The following is a 17556-nucleotide window of genomic DNA, read 5'->3' as shown; positions in this document are numbered from 1 at the left end:
GGGGTCACTGCAGAGACCAGATGCAGAAGATACAAACAGGGATTCATGTTGCTTACTTTCTCCTTCAAGTGGCCATTGTGTCCGCTTCCACCCATCACATGACACCTGGTCACAGTCCCCTAATCAGGGTTGACCACGAACCTCCACTTCCACCACCACACACACACTCGCACACAAACACACACACTTGCACACAGTCATGCTCCCAGGGAGACACAATGGGTCACTTGTTGTCCTCTTGGAGTGTACAGGAAGCCTTCCTTCCAGAAATGAGTTGACTAAAGAATGCTCCAAACATGGGGCTGGCATGGTCCTGCATGAGACCCCGGTGTGCCTTGTTTCATCAGCAGCACAGACATTTCATTCAGCACTCATTTCCGATGATTAATTGATAACATCGCCTCATCCCCATCCCTCTCGTCAAACCAGGCAAAACTGAAAGTAAACAGTAATTTGACAACAGAGTCACAACAAGCCAGTTGCCTCTGCTGACCTTTTCTTCTGTATACTGGAGAGATTAATCTGTACCCACTTCTGCTGCAACATGACAAACAACTGTTTGGCTTTGGTTGAGAGCTTCCATCAATAAAGTACCATAAAAGAGCAGATTAAACTCAGGAAGTACCAGGCTTTAAAAATTCAGTCCAGTTTTCAAGGTTCAGTGTCCCTTGTTGAACTCTTGTCAATTGATTCAACTGGTGTCTAACAAAACCTTAGTAGCTGCTCAACAATATCATAAATAGTGCTCCCGGTGTGACATCTAATTAAAACACATCAATTTTTATTAAACCACAGCATAACATGTCACTTTGAGCTACTATGTGCCCTTTTTTTTCTACAGTGAAAAAACTGAAATCCAAGGGAGTGTTTCAGGGGGCTATCCGGAAAAGCTAGAGTTTTTCCAGAATATAGACTTTGTTTCCCATGAACACTTGCACCCACTGTTATGACTCTTACCAAGAGCCACATTTATTTAATAAAAAAAACGTATTGCAAGATATTGAACGACAAGAAAGACATCTGAATTCACTTCTCAACTTACTTATAATCTGAATAATGTCTTAATAAAAGAAATAAACAGAGTACATTTATAAGCCCATTATGAGCAATGTAGGCATCATTTTTTGTCTTTTGATACTTTGAATTCAGACATTTTTCTCGGCATGTCCAGTGAATGTGGCTCATTAAAGGTGCCGTAGGCAGGATTTAGCGAGTCAATGCTAACTTTTTTGTGTTTTCTTTGGATTTAATGTTAGAGTATCCATTGATAACCCTTTATGAGTGTAGTATATTTGCACTACCGTGAGGTCGCAGCATTTCCATCTGTCTGTGTTAAAGGCTGACAAGGATTCTCGACCACTCCAGGTATCTTTGACCAATCAGAAGAGCCCCTGAGGCTCTATCCTGATTGGTCGAGGGGCGGTGCTTTGTCCTTCATCGCGATTGGTTGTAAAGCTCTTCGTTCTAGTGGACGCCCATGAGGAAGTCCTGGCTCGCATATTTACCTGCCTTGCCGGACTTCCAACCCCCAAAACACCAAGGAGTTAAACAAGGACAGCACGAAGAAGAAGAAGAGGGAGAAGAAGAAGAAGAAGAGCAAAAAGAAGAACCATACCGGCAGGTATTGTGTCGCGTTCGCGCACATTCTTGTGGGAGGGGCTAAACATGCATAAGGGCGTGATGTCAGAGAACACAGGACGGGAGGGGCTGTGCTGGGTTTTTTTAAATCGCCATCTTACCTGGGTAATCTTGCCTATGGCACTTTTAAGTCTGAAAACAGAATTTCTACTGTAAGTAAGACATTAGTTTTTGCTTGGATTTCAGGTTCTGAAGTCACCAGCTGCAGGTGAGCATATTTTGCTGGAATGAAACTCTAACATATCAAACTGGAAAATCCCTCAGAGAGCGCAGACCTCTGCCAAGCAACCCTTTAGTCTTACTTTAATGTTATACTCCCTTTCAGCAGACTGTCTGCTACAATTTGGTGTTAGTTGAAGGTTTGTACGATAATTTTTCTCCTGACAGTGTTGAAAATTATGATGACCCAGCACATGTTTCATATCCCAGATCTTAGTATCCAGAATATTGCCAGGATCTGGATTGTACTTTTAAATCTGTCAGAAATTATGATGACCTTTTCTTGTATTTTTGCAAAGCAATCCGACCATTTATCGTGGAGTTATATACACATATGGTGAAAACGGCCCTATCTCACAATGATAAAGAATCCTTTAAAGAAAATCCTGGATCCAGACGGTGATCTAGATCACCTCCAAATTTTAATCACTTCTTCCTTATCCCATTTTGAACATTACCTGAAAATTTCATCAAGATCTGTTCGTTACTTTTTGAGTTATGCTGTTCACAGAGAAACAGACAAACTCTCCCAAACTCCTTGGCGGAGGTAATAATAATAATGTTGTCATAACCTGGCTCAAGGGCAATGACAAAAACTGAAAGTACTCTAGAGTTAAATGAAATAATCATAATTTCTTGTGCAGAAAACAAGATCGAAAGAAGTAGCTTGAAATATGTGCTGTGTTAGTCAGTGGTGTAAATGTGGGTGTGCGAGGCGATGGAGTTTGGAGTGCTGTCACGCAAAGGGAAGAAAAAGTTACAGCTGATAGCAGGGGGTTGATCTGACTCCAGCATCTCTGAGCAAAGAGGAATGAGTCAGTGAAGTCCAACAGAGACTGTTGCAATGTTCTTCACAAAATGAGTATAAGATTTATGTTACTTTTGCTGCTCAGACTATCAGTACAAAGCAGGTATTAGCTTTCGATACCAGATACTGATTTAATTCAAATGTAACCAAACAACTCAGCAGTAAAATAAACTTGTGACAGATGTGAGGTCTTAGATTTTGGAAATAAAACAAAAAAATAAACAAATAAATAAATAAAAACCATGAGATTTGGAGAAAAATTTCAGACCTGGAGACAGAGAGTCTGAAAGTTTATGACATCTTAATGTTGTTGCTTCAGCAAAATGCCCCACAGCAGTGAGCTCTTTGTTAGTGTCGAATCAGAAGACTTCTGATCTACGGGAGGATCTTTCCGTCCAAGAGGTCAAGACGTTTAACTTATATCATAAAAATTTTGTCAGCTAATGAGGACCAAATTGAATCATTCACTATATTAATTTAAAAATCCTGTGAGAAGTAGGCATATGATTTATGCCTGGCCCTTCCGGGTCGCCTCCTCCTCCTCTGACAGCCCTGGTGATGGATCTGATGCTTCACACTGTTTTGACAGACCTTCAGTCAGCTGAGCGGGGGAGACAGAAACTCAAAGCAGATGTCGATCTTGGTAAGCACATCCAGAAAACCAGACCGCAGCAGCCACATTGACGAGTGAGAACATAAATTTTACAGACATGTTGCAGGTCTGCTGGCAGCCGAGGAGGACAGGGATGTTGTAACCATATTTTCACACATGGAGCGGTCAAAGCACTTCACTCATGGCAGATATTTCTCAAGCTCCCACCTGAGTCCAGGAGGTTCTCTACTCTGCGGACAAATGAACATCCTGGGACAACTTCTTGACTGGCCTTTGGGTGAATGAGTAATCAGATGAGACATGAGTTAACCAGACTCAGATGTGCAAAGACACATTCTTCTGTAATTTCTCCTCTTCTTTCCTTCTGCCCTTCTTGTGGTATCAAACAATCACTCTCTATAAGATGTCCTTGTTGGTTCTGCTTAACCTATACTTATGTGGCTGAACAACAACAGGCAGCTTTGTGTCCCCAATTACGCCGTCTGCCAAGCAGTAATGGGACACATGACACAGACGGTGAGCTCCTCTGCTGCTGGAACAACTCACAGATTTGCATTTGTACACAAACACTCTGCAAACACACTTGAAAGCCACCACAAGACCAACCACTTCTGTGTGGATAGATGCTCCACATTCCTGCGAGGCTATCACACACGAGCATTTACACACCAGTGTGACCTTTTGTCCAAAGGGCAGATGACTCTGATGCGTCTTTGTTGCAGAGAATGTCCCTGAGCGACACATCTGTCCTCTGATAGAGCTGTGCGTGCTGTCTGATAGCGTTCCCACACTCCGATGTCTGTGTGGAGGGGGTGTGGGGCACATAGGAGCTCAGAAAAATCTCTACGTTTGTCACATATACCAGGACAAAGGGAGTCTTTGAAGAACACTTCAGTGTTTTAGTCTCATCCTCATGAGTTGGGCTACTTAAAGAGTTGGATTTATGCTTTTTTGTATCTATCTTGTATCTTATATTAGCAGATATTTTTTTTAACTCTTATTTGAAGAAAGTTATAGAGCTCTGTTTCAAAATGACTGCTGGCCATAGCCTCATTAAGTGCCCTTTTGGATTAGATCAAATGCGGTAGATAATGCATTAAAACATCTCCCACTGATGCTCTTCTAGGGAGAAAAACAAAGAAAATTATTATTGTAGCTGCTCTCAGTGGATAATATTTTGAACTCTTCCCTCTGAATGCCCTTTCTGTGAATTAACAGTGAAGAAGATCCATCTGGATGCCTCACTGTTAGATAAAGTCCTGAAGAAAAAAAAAAAGTGGTATCTGGGTGCTCTTTATTGAGAATATAAAATATGAATCAGTGCCGTTTGGGTGACTAATTCTTTATTTACTTGTTTGGTTGTCATGCAAGGTTTGTAAGGTCGATTTATCATCCCACAAAGAGGTTTTCATGTAGTGTTCAATAAGGTTACTTAGCTGTTCCATTCATGATGAACAAATCACTTTTAAAGTAATTCTGTGAAATAAAACAGAAATCTGACAAGAACTTAAATTTCATGCAGGGAGATATATTAATTTGATTTTTTTTGATTATGTATCGTAAAATTCATTCATTTATTCATTTTCTTAACCGCTTGTCCCGCTCAGGGTCACGGGTGGCTGGAGCCTATCTCAGCTGTCATTGGGTAAGAGGCTGGGTACACCCTGGACTCGTCGCCAGTCAATCACAGGGCTGACACACAGAGACAGACAACCATTCACACACACACTCACAACTAGGGACAATTTAGAGTGTTCAGTTAACCTGATGAGCACGTTTTTGGACTGTGGGAGGAAGCCGATTACCTGGAGAGAACCCACACATGCATGGGGAGAACATGCAAACTCCACACAGAAAGGCCCATCGGCCAAGCTGGGAATCAAACCAGTGACCTTCTTGCTGTGAGGCTGCAGCGCTAACTGTTGCACCACTGTGCAGCCCGTATCATAAAATTGATTTCCCATTCTGAATGGTCAAAGGGATTCACCAAAATGCAGTGAACTCAAACTCCTGACCCCCTCTTCTTTACTTTGTCTCAGTTTGTTTGAAGCAGCCCTTAAACTCTGAGTTCTGGGGACTTTAAGAGGAAGTGCCCTTTTTATTGTTTTTCGCCAGGGCCCCCAAGCAGCTTGAGCTCCTCGCTGGCCATGATCACACAGCTAATTTATGAATTTAACCAAGCAAAAAAAAAGTTACCTAAATCAGATCAGCAGTATAATGGCTATAATTTTGGTTTTAAAGAGGGGATATTCAGCTGTACAATGTTCTCAAACATGGAAGTAAAGTAACAGTACTGGATGTCTTTACTAATCAACTGAACTATCATCCAGATGTAACACTTCTCAGTTTGAGAAATTGTCAAAAGGAGGTGTTGATGTTTAGTCTCAGGTTTTACAAATGCTCGGATAGATTTATAAATAAGAACTAAAGCGACTCTTACCAAGTTAAGCAGGTACCAAAGCTGAGTGTGTCTAAAAATACAGAAATGGGACCAATCACAAGTCTACAGGATGTCATAGTTTAAGCAGAAGAAATCATGATTAAGAAATGTTTTACTCCAGACTGAAATCAACACAGATGCATTTTAAAATTACAAAAAGACCAACATGTTGAGCGCGAATGCACGTCAAAATGCATGACAGATTTAATGTTTAAACTCCCTTTTGGTCCACTGAATCAGTTTTGCTGAGAGATGAATTTATTTGTTGTTTGTGAATCAGTATGAATAAAACAGATTGTTCAAGTGGCCAAATGGCTTGTGTTCAAATCACATGCCGAGTATAGAGCATGTGCAAATAGAATAGAATAGAATAGAATAGAATATTCTTTATTGATCCCCCATGGGGGAAATTTTCTTGTCACAGCAGCTCACGGACAAAGTGCAAAAATGCAATAATAAAAATAAAAGTAATAAGAAGAATACAAAATTAGAAATTCAAAGAAATATAGAAAAGTAGAAAAAAAAAGTATTACTATTTACACAACTGTATATCTTATCTCTATATTATTTTATTCATGTTGTATCTTTTTCAATATGTTCCCTGTTTCACTTTGCTACCAGTTATTTCTATCCTATGGCAGGGTTTTATTCACTGTACAGTCATCTCTTATGTGGTCTCACAGGGGTCTTTTGTGGGTCCCCTCTGACTCACTGTTCCCTTAGAGCAGGTCCTGTGTAGACAGTACAGACTTCAGCTGATAGTCAGATGACCCTCTGCTCTTTGCCCACTGAAGCCTGGCAGCCCTGATGACTCCCATCTTTTGTGCTGTCTCACTGAAATCAAACTTGGATTTCTGGAAATTTCTGATGATTCATAATCTGGAGTTGGTGTCATTTCTCCGCTCTGTTCTCAGTTTGTTAGCTACTCTCCAGCCTGGGTGCCCTAGTTCTGTAATTCTGTTCACGACGATGCCTTGAATATAGGAGTTGTTTTGGACTCCAACCTGTCCAATGAGACTCAGGGGATCAAAGTTAGGCAGTCTTGTTTTGCTCAGCTGAAAGAAAGGTAAAATCAGTGCCTTCTCTTCTCGTGTCCACTTCACTTATGATTCAAACATATAATGGGCTGTCATAAAACACCCAAAGATAAATGCACACATGCCTCACTGCTTCCTGTGGATATGAGTAGGTTTTTGAATTGGTTTAAAGATTTTACTGATTGTTTTGTTAAGATCCTGACATGGTCTGGCCCTGGTTTATATCTGTGACTTGTTAACTCTCTTTGAACCTGAGGTCTCCCAGCAGGACCCTTCCCATGATTCCTCATTATTCACGAAAGATAATTCAGCATTTGTAGTTTGGGCTTTCCAGCTGAGCAACCCCCGGCCTGTGGCTGTGGCAGACAAACTCAGAGTCCTCCTTAAATCTCTTTTCAAAAACACTTCTTTCGTTTGCCTTTGAACTTATTTAGTTGCTATTTGTTTTGGATGTTATTTACATGTTGCCTATTGTTGTTTAAAGTGTGTTTTTGTTGTTGTTGTTGTTTTGTTTTTTGTTGTTTTTTGTTTGTTTTTTATCGATTTGTTTTTGTTATTTTATTGTATGATTTATTTATTTATTTATTTATTTTTACAAAAGGCATCTTGTAACTTGCTTTTAAAAATTGCCGTGAGATTAAAGTTTGATATTAAAAAAAAATAAATAAATAACAAACAAAAAAAATACTCAACAAACATGTGAAATTATGAATTTGAACAGTACAGATCATTTGTACTTCTGATAATATCCTTCTGAAATGACATTCAGGGAGCATCGTTGCTCTGCTAAACTTACTAGTTGTAGTCTGTAGAAGGGGACATTTGTTAAACAATGGCCTTAAAGGGACTTGGAGGTTGTGACCTGAATTTTTCATTTCAGATGTATCCTGATTTGTCATCTGGCTCTGCACTCTTCTCCTGTTCACAGATACTTGTTGAAATTCTGTTGCATAACTCAGAGAAAATTATCTTTTCAGCCTTTTTAGGAATCATTTCTGAAAAAGTTACATTGAGTTACTTCCTGAATAAGCCAGTAGAGCTGTTTCTCGACGCTTGTGTGGCCGAAAACAAACAATTTGAAGCTATACTGAATGAAAGAGGGGAAAGAGTCTTGTGGTTTGACGCCAGCAAGAGTACTTTTCTTGAATCTCACCAGAGGGGAAAAAATAAAAAAGAGGCAAGCTTCATCAAACAATTCTTCCACTTATGAAGAAACAGAGAAAGAACTCATCTCTGTGAGACCGTAGGGCGTAAAGTGTGGAGTATGTAGAAGATAATTACGACTACTCCACAGAATGTGGTCCATTGAGGAGATAATTACGACTACTCCACAGAATGTGGTCCATTGAGGAGAGCCAGCAGTCGACTGAGAAAGGTAATGAATAAAGATTAAATGATGAATAGGCGAGCCAGGTGCTCACAGTTGGACTGAAACAGTCTCCTCTGGAGGAGCGCGCAAAATAAAACCCCGGGCCAGACCCAGACTGAGCCAGGGTGCTGCCACAAACACTCTCTTTGTTTACTTTAAGTTGGACCAGAAAACAAGCTTTTGATGTAGAAATGAAGTTTGTTTGGAAAGTCTCAGGGGGCTCCTGCTTCCTGCCCTGTTATGTAGTATGTGGTTTTACTGGAGGTACTGAAAACTTAGAAGCTCATTCATTAGAATTATCACAAGATTTAAGGGATTTTCTTTTCAGACATCACCAGCAACTCCTCCATACGTTTGTATTTACAACAACATAAACAAAGCTTTCTATGATTCACAGAACATTCAATGCAGTGACAGTGTTATGGTCCATAGATCACTTTGGTAAACATATTTCTGAGTCAGGAAAACTTCAGCAGGGCTCAATCAGAGTAAAGCTTTTAACACAAACCAGAGCAGTCCCTGACTGAAGAAGATGGATGGATGTAGAAAGCCTGCTGGTGAATGCATGATTTGCAGTGAAAACAGAAATATGAGGATGTCTGGCTGCAGGACATCTTGGATTGAAATGAATGAAGCTGTGGAATGACTTTGTGGGAAGAAAAGGAGTGAATTCATAGAAAAGTGAGCAAAAATTAATCTTAACATCAGTTTTACACAAATACAACATCTAATGATTCTTCACAGTTAAAAAGCTGATAATGGGACTGAAAGCTGCTTACATGTTCAGTGGACTGTGAGGTTTCACCTTCCTCCCCTCTCCCTCCCAGCCACCCATGCTGCGGTCTTTGTGTGTCGGGGGTTTTCCTGCACAGAGGAAGTACCCACCTATCCTCACTGTTGCTCTTTCGGTCTTTTACTTCCATATTCTGAACTGAGAAAAAAGACCCTTTGCCCTCATTTCAACATTGTGCTCTGTGCAAACTCTGCTCAGCTAATAATAAACTGGATGTATGCTGCAGGTTTCCCAGTTGTTGATGTCAGCTAGGAGTCACAGTTCCTGTTCTCAGGGTAGAACCGGGTGGGAATTGTCACGGTGTCAAGGGGGTTGAAGTGTGAGTGTATATGTGTGTGTGTTTGGTGCTCATATGTTTGAAGGATATGTGTCACGGGGTTATCACAGGACAGATAAAAGCCTGTCAAAGAAGTCACAATGTGGGGTCACTTTCTTTCTGCATCCCTGAGAATGGAGCCCCTCAGCAGGCAGCAAACCTGAAAACACTTCTTCAACATAAGCAGAGGAAAAAAAAAAAGGATGGGCAGACTCATTTTCAGCATCCTGTTAAGTGCTCTTTTTGTTCTACAGTTGAGTAATGCTGCCAAGAAAACTGAAACAACAAGTAAATGCAACATCTGCCTCTCTCTGGGTCTCACACAAACATATACATAAAACCCATATATACAGAAGACGGAGCCAGTCATGAGATTGCTTCAAGATGCAGTGAAGGATAATTTTACGGCATTATTCAGTTATCCTGGACTGCAGCTCTGATAAACATTCAAACAGACATACCATTCACTAACTTTTTTCCATACTGGAAGGAGAGCAAAAGGGCAACCCTGAACCTGCGTCAGTCCTATAATAAGATGCATCCATGTGTACATCAAAAGATAACATTTAAAGGCCCCTGGTTGGCATCTGCCCTGGTGAAAAACTCAAAATAACTGTCACATTGTAACTCTTCTTCACTGAGGACCGTAGAGCTTCTGGAGACAGTGTATTAAGCCTTCCTTCATGACACAACACAGGAAGACCAGGATATGCTGTTTTAAAGGTTAGCACTGAATGAGACACTTGTGTCTTTCATACCCAGCAGCAAAGTCCTGAGAGAGTTCAACAATGCTGAAAAACAAGAACCTCCTGATGTCATCTGATTCAATTCACTCTGTTTGATAGGGAAAAATGAAGAGCTTACCTCACGACACAGCGTGGCAGGATACCAGGATCTGCTGAACAATCTGACAAATGCTACACATCATCTCTGAAGTCTCATAACAAATCTGAGTGAAGTATGAAACGAGGGGACATGTCATTGATATAAATGGCTGATGTCACAGATATTGAGTGATAATGTGTGTGTGTGACATCACCCATTTACTTCTGATGCAGAGTTTTGAAGACAGTCATTGATCTGGGCCTGATAGAGATGCTGAACTTAACCTAGTTTTGTCTGAGTTTGATTGAGCCTCTTTGCAGACCATTACAGCAGGGGCGGCCAACCTGAGCCACAGTCATTTTTATGGCGCTTGATCTCTGACTGGTTGGCCACCCCTGCACTACAGGGTTCTTGTCAGTCAACCCAGCTAAGCTCATATATGGGCAAAACTCATTATGAAGTAATGAATCCCACCCCACCCCCCACAGTGTGCACCAATACAGAGATAAGCTATTTGGACCCAGACTGGTTTTTGAACTAGGCTGTAGTTTACTTTTGACTTGGTGTGTTTCTGATGGTTTCTAGTGATTTCTTGTGGTCCTGCAGCCAGCCTCAAGTGGACCCTTGAAGAACTGCACTTTTGTTGTACTTCTGCATGGGCTTTCATACTTTCAAGTCCAAGGTTGACTTGTGTCCCAATACCATTGGTAGATTTCTCACTTCCCTCAAAGTTAGTCAGCTCAGCTCTGATCAGAGAGGCCAGTTATAGTCAGACCTTTCTACCTCTGTGGATAAATTAATGCTAACATTGAGCATGCTAATGCTGTATTTTGAGGAAATCATAAAAATCATGAACTGGATTGTTAGTGTAGTTCACTCCAGAGACTAGAAACCACTGTTCACATCCAGAAACAAAGTCAAGAGTCATCGGGCGTTGTGTTTTACAGCAGCCAAATAACCAGGAAGGATCCAATAGACTAAAAACTTGCATGGTTTTAGACAGGTGGACTTTTTTTGAGGTCATATGTATTTATTCAGAGTTACCTTTTTTATTTGAGGAACTGTCATTCAAGAGGCTCATGTGTGTTTGGGTGTAAATATGGGAATCCTCAGCCAAATATTCAGCCAACAAATTATACTCATGTGTGTCTTTCCACATTGTCAAAGCTGCAGATTTTCAGATGTTTTATTTGGATTTCCTTGTATTTTAAACTTGATATTGAAAGTTATTCTTTTAGTTTCAGGAATGCTTGTAGTTGTGGTCTGGGGACAAAGGCGGACTGGCCATCGGGAGCACCGGGAGGTTTCCCGGTGGACCGCTACCTCAGTGGGCTGGTACGGCCACAGTGGGCTGGTACGGCCACAGTGGGCTGGTACGGCCACAGTGGGCTGGTACGGCCACAGTGGGCTGGTACGGCCACAGTGGGCTGGTACGGCCACAGTGGGCTGGTACGGCCAAGACTGAGGAAAAGAAAAGGACTCCACCGCTGGTTTACCATTTCTCTAGTGTCTGTCTAATCAACATTGGCCCACATGGTGTATCAATCACCATGTGGGCTAATCACAGCCAAAGGCAGAGGGCCGTGGCCCCTCCTCCCTCTGCATGTGTCAATCAATCAATCTGCAAACATGGATAAGAAAAGGAAAGGTGGAGCAATGAAGAAGAGGGAGAAAAAGAGACAGGTGCTACAAGCAGATGCTGCCAAGAACAAAAAAATGGCGAATATATTCGTTAGTACTGCTGCAGCAGGACCGTCAACATTTACAGCAGCACCTGCAGCTCTCGAGGCGGTGGCATCGCCAATGACGTTTGGAGGAGGAGGACACCATGACCGGGGGGATGCTAGTGAGCAGGGGAGGACTGGCCATTTGGACGTTATGGAGAAGTCCAGAACGCAAAGAAAAATGCATGACAACAGCGTCCCATTGTTATGGGCTGGGCCGAGTTAAACTCCAGGGCTGTTTTTCAGTCCCAGTCCACCACTGTCTGGGGACTTAAGTATAGCAGACTCTAGTACAATAGAGTAATGCAGCTTTTTTTTAAGTGACCTGATTATAAACTTTAAAACTAAAAACTTTAAACATGAGCTGCTTCATTTAAATCAGCTTCTTAACTTCAGGCTTGCCCACTTTTAATATGAACTTGCACAACACTGCAGTATTCATGCTTCATCATGTTTCTCTTGGGGTTAAATCCCTGAGAGTTTACGCCTCACAGGTCATTTATCATCTGTGGACAATGATCACAGTAATATGTCTGAAGTTAGCTAAAGATAAGTCATGTTGGGTCACAGGCTACTGGCAGTCCGCCATATGTGAATCTCTACAGCAATAGAGAGAGCTATGACAGAAGAGAAAGAAGGAGTGCTAACAAACGTGTATAGTTTTGACTCCTCAGCCCACATGCAGTGAAGGACTGTCCAGAGAAACGGCCCCACACAGGCTTTCTGAAGCATTGAACCACAGCTATTGTTGAGAGCTGGCCTGCTCACAATGCCTCCACAGTCCAATTGTTCAAATGTTTGTTTCTTCTTCATGGTTTGAAGTCCAGCAGGATGAAAAAGTGAGTTCATTTCCAGTTGACCTACGTAGTGCTGCACCTCAGCTTCAACAAATCATGGGTGGATATCCTCGAGATGTCCCCAGTGCATGAGGCGTTATATGCCAAACCTTTTTTCTATCTTTTTTCTATGTCTCATGATTTAACACATGAAGCCCCTAGCTTGTACCTGGCCTTGCCTGTGCATTGACTAAGAACTGTAAAAAGATCAAAAACATCCATAACATCTGTGATATATCAAAGCTCCCTGCTGCCAAAGGGAATGCGCCTGGAACATGGAGGCAAATATCCAGTTTTATGATAGAGAGCAAATACCTTTGGTGAACCACTGTTGAAAGCTCATGTAGCAAAATTTTGCAAAATGGTCCATGCACAATTTCTTCATTTCATGGGAACAGATGCAGAGGAGGTTTCAGCTGTTTTCTTGGGCACTTGAAAGTAGGCATAAGGAGCATCAGGGCTCAAGTGAGGCATGGACCATCTCCTGGGAGTGTAATGTCTCTGGTTTGGTACCATGTCAGGAACATGAGCTGCATGACATTTGCCCTTTTTTTACTCTAGAGGGGAGTTACAAAAGCACAAAAAAAGTAAAAAAAAAAAAAAAAAAAAAAAAAAATGAAAGACATACTTCAATTTTAACCTTTTGTCCTGAGAAGGACTGATTTAATAATTTGATAATTTATTTTTTAACGAGAAAGCCCCTTGAGATTAATCATCTTGTTAAGCGGTCCAAAGCTTGTTGAAGAATGGTTTATTAAAGAGGGTGTATTGTGCTTTTTTAGATTTTATTCTGTCCCCCTGGTTCCTTAGTTGTAGCTTCACATGATTTCCTGCTACAAAAAAAATCCCTGTTTTTCCTCAAGATTGTGTCTCAGAAAACTTTTATTTCAGCCTCTGCCAGAGGGACCCTTTAAGGCTCCCTGCTCCACAAACACTAAATTCAAAAGCATCTTTGAGAGCAGAAGTTTGCTGCTGTGACTACCTTTGTACCATTTCACTAAAACGCCTTTCCACATATCCTGCTGAAAGAGGCATCTCTTTGAACTGTATCTTTTTTATTTGCCGATCGATCAGATAAAAGCCTCCTCTATGTATTCACCATCAGCAAATGGTTTTCCATGCTTGTCCGTGAGAAGTGGTATAACTTCCCTCTGTTGCCTGGCTTTTAACAGTGCAGAACGTTTTGAACGCACTGCTCTGTTTAGCATACTTTGCTAACACTGTTTTTACTTACTCCAGATCCATCTGTCTCATCTCTGGAGTTTTTTTCATGTTTGGTCTCAAAAAGACGCAGCACACTTGATGTCCCACATACCACACTTTCATAGCAAAGGGTGCATATTGGCTGATCTCCTCTGGCTATAAATTCATATTACCTTGTCCAACCATGTTGGAAAATGTTTGCCATGTTACACCAATAAATGGACGCCAACGGGATCTAGTGGACTGAACTCCCAAAAGATTTGTGGTAATGCATTTTGCAAGCCACATTTTTGCGCCATGATTTGGATGTATTTTTTGATGTTGTTTGTCAAATTTTTATGTGAGAACATTTATAGTGTGCTCCGTTTCTTGTGAAGTGTTGAACAGGATACCATATAATATTTTTGTTTTCATTTATTTATTTATTTATTTATTTATTTATTTATTTTGTCCTCTGCCTTATTGTAATTATTTTTGGTGTGACAACATAAATACCCTCACATGCCAGCTATGGCACCTGCCCTAGGTTGCCTACCCCTGATGTAGAGGTTTGAAAATTTTCATCAATTTAGTTTAAACATCCAGCACTCTTGCTTTATGTCCACACTACAAATATGGTAGATCAAAATCCCCCTCTTTAAGTGTGTATCCAAGTCTTGTTAAGGTGCCACCAGAAGCTTGCTTTCCCCAGTCACAGTCTAATCACAACAATCAGCAGCAGGAAAACATTACACCTACTAAAATTCATCAGTATACACACTCACTAAGAAAAAGTATTGAGGACAATCACCTGCTCTGTTCACTATGCAGCTAAATTAGATCTGACAGAATCCATGTAATGTGTTGTGCAAACCGAACAGACATTAGTTTTCACATGCAGCCTCTGGCTAATATCTGGACATGTTCTGGACAACAGATCAAAAGACATCCTCTGTCTTCGCCCTTGGCTTGAACGAGCTGTCATTACTTTCACTTTGTGATCAAACTGTCCAGTCACGGAATAATCAATGCTTCAGGTCACTGAAGCTCTAGAAAGTTGTCTATGGTGGAGCAGGTTTGGTTATAACTATGGTCCGTAGACACACTGAGTCCGTGTTTGTGTGTGTAGTGCACAACTGGAATCTATCAGGTATTTCTGTTCAAAGTCAGAAAGAGAAAGGGCAGGCCAGGTTTTCAGCTCCCGTTTCACCATCTGCTTCATCTACACAGAGAAACAAAGAAGATGGGACAACTTAAAGGAGATTGGATAAAGCAGAAGGGACTGAAGAGAACACTGTGTCTTTCAGTGACGGCCACAGTTGAGGGAGGTTTGGGGGCTGGAAAGTGTACAAACACTTAAACAGCTTCATACTGTTAGTTGTAGAAATCCTTGAATCTGTAAACTGTTTATAATGGTCCATTCTGAAAGTGGCACAAGATCTTCACAAGACTTAATGAGAACATGAAGTCGTCACATAAGGATCTCCTAACTGGTTCATGACAGGCTGGAGGGCCTCAAACACCGAGCTCTGTCTATAGAGGACTGGCCGATCAGAGTGAAGGGGGTTTGTAGAGTGGGGCGTCTACTCTCTAAATCATGTGAAGCTACTGTGTGAGTATCAGAAGAACAGAGTCTAGAAAGCACAGTACCTCCTCTTGAATGACTGCAGTTCCATGGTGTTTATTTTAACACATGCTGCTCACTGTGGTTAGTTGTTTGTGCAGGACCAGCCTTTGAAACCCTGAAATACTCTGGTTTCTTTTGATGGTGGCTACAGCATGTCTTAGGTATACAGTGGGAAAAATAAGTGATGAACGTGTCAACTTTTTTCTCATCGCATTTATTTCCAAAGGCAATCCAAACAAAATGTTTACCAGACATTGGTATTAACTCAAATAATCCACACATGAAAAGAAATCATAATGTTCATGTCCATAAATAATGATTATGTGGAATTAAGTGCGAAAACACAGGAAAAAAGTATTGAACACACTAACTGAGACTCATCTAATACTTAGTGGAGAAGCCTTTGTTTGCAATGACAGCTTCCAGACGCTTCTTGTATGTTTTAACTAATGGCCCACACTGCTCAGGTGTGATTCTGGTGAACCCTTTTCTTTAGTTCTTTTCACAAATGTTCAATTGGATTTAAGTCAGGTAATTGATTAGGCCATTTTCTTTTTTTGAAACCATTTGAGAGTCAACTTTGCCGTGTGCTTTGGATCGTTGTCCTGCTGGAAGGTCCAGCCACGTCTCATCTTCATCATCCTGGTGGATGGCAGCAGATTCATATCAAGAACTTCCCCATACATGGCTCCGTTCATTGCTCCATCAATTATATGCAGTTTGCTAATACCATGAGATGAGAAACAACCACATGCCATGATGCTTCCACCTCCAAACTTCACTGTTGGTTTAGTGTTTTTGGGTGATGTGCAGTGCCATTTCTCCTTCAAACATGGTATGTAGAATGACAGCCGAAAAATTCAATTTTGGTCTCATCTGACCAGACAACATTCTCCCAGTATTCTACAGGCTTGTCAAGATGTTGTTTAGCAAACTTTAAACCAGCTTCAACATGCCTTTTCTTGAGGAATGGAGTCTTGCGGGCTGAGCGTCCATTAAGACCATGGCGGAGGAGTGCATTGCCTATTGTTTTCTCTGTAACAATTACACCTGCTGCCTCCAAGTCTTTCTGGAGCACTTTAAGGGTGGTCCTTGTCTCGTTAAGTACTCTTCTGACTATCTTTCTGACTCCCTGGTCAGAAATCTTCAAGGAGCTCCTGTGTGTGGCCTGTTGATGGTAAGGTGGTGCTTCTTCCACTTGCGAATGATGGCCCCAACGGTGCTGACTAGAATATTCAGGTGTTTTGATATAAGTCTGTAACCAGTTCCATTCTGATGTTGAGCAACAGTCAGGTTGTGAATGTCTTCAGAGAGCTCTTTGCCTTTATCCATCATGAGGTGTGTCATATTTAACTGCTTGGTGAAAAAAATGACCTTTTTCATATGACCATCAATTTGCTCTAGCCCAGCTGATGTTGGTTTGCACTGATTCGTTTCGACGTTCAAGTAATAATTACTGACAGATTTCAGGTGGTGTGGTGCATTTCCTTGCTGAAGTATACAGCCTTTCCATGGTGTGTTAAATACTTTTTCCTGTGTTATCGCACTTAATTCCACATATTCATTATTTCTCTACTTGAATGTCTCTTTTCATGTGTGGATTATCTGAGTTAATACCAATCGTTTGAATTGCAGTTTAGGAAATAAATGTAATGTGAAAAAAAGTTGACTCATTCAATACTTATTCCCCCCACTATATGAACCCTCAACATCTTGTCCCTTGCCCACTCATGTGGTTAATGTTTCTGACCATTCCATGCTTCCCTATCACTGTGGCTTATCCTAACTTCACTTAAGAACAGGCATAGAGATAGAGAAAACAAATACAGCTGTTTGGGCTCACACATGCAGCTGAGTGGAAAAGGCTTCCCAAACCTGAGCAGATACCCATGCTTTAATGTTAAACATGATAGTTTAAAATAGAGTCAAAGTTATGATGAAAAATGAATCACTCATCTAGTCTTCACGACATCAGAAGGTAAGCATAGCGAGATCAACACACAGGGACTCCTGTGGGGCTGCTCAGTGTACTTCCACCTGTGCCTTTAGTCTGACAGAGGAGAAGTCTGCCCACTCCTCAAAGAGAGCTGATCAGGATGTTGTATCCAAGATTTCTCCCTCAGTGCTGA

This window comes from Halichoeres trimaculatus, unplaced genomic scaffold (genome assembly GCF_033239565.1).
Source record: "Halichoeres trimaculatus isolate MK-OKI-2021-1 unplaced genomic scaffold, fHalTri1.1 fHalTri1_scaffold_7, whole genome shotgun sequence".
Classification (NCBI taxonomy): domain Eukaryota; kingdom Metazoa; phylum Chordata; class Actinopteri; order Labriformes; family Labridae; genus Halichoeres; species Halichoeres trimaculatus.
This window is presented reverse-complemented; position numbering follows the sequence as displayed.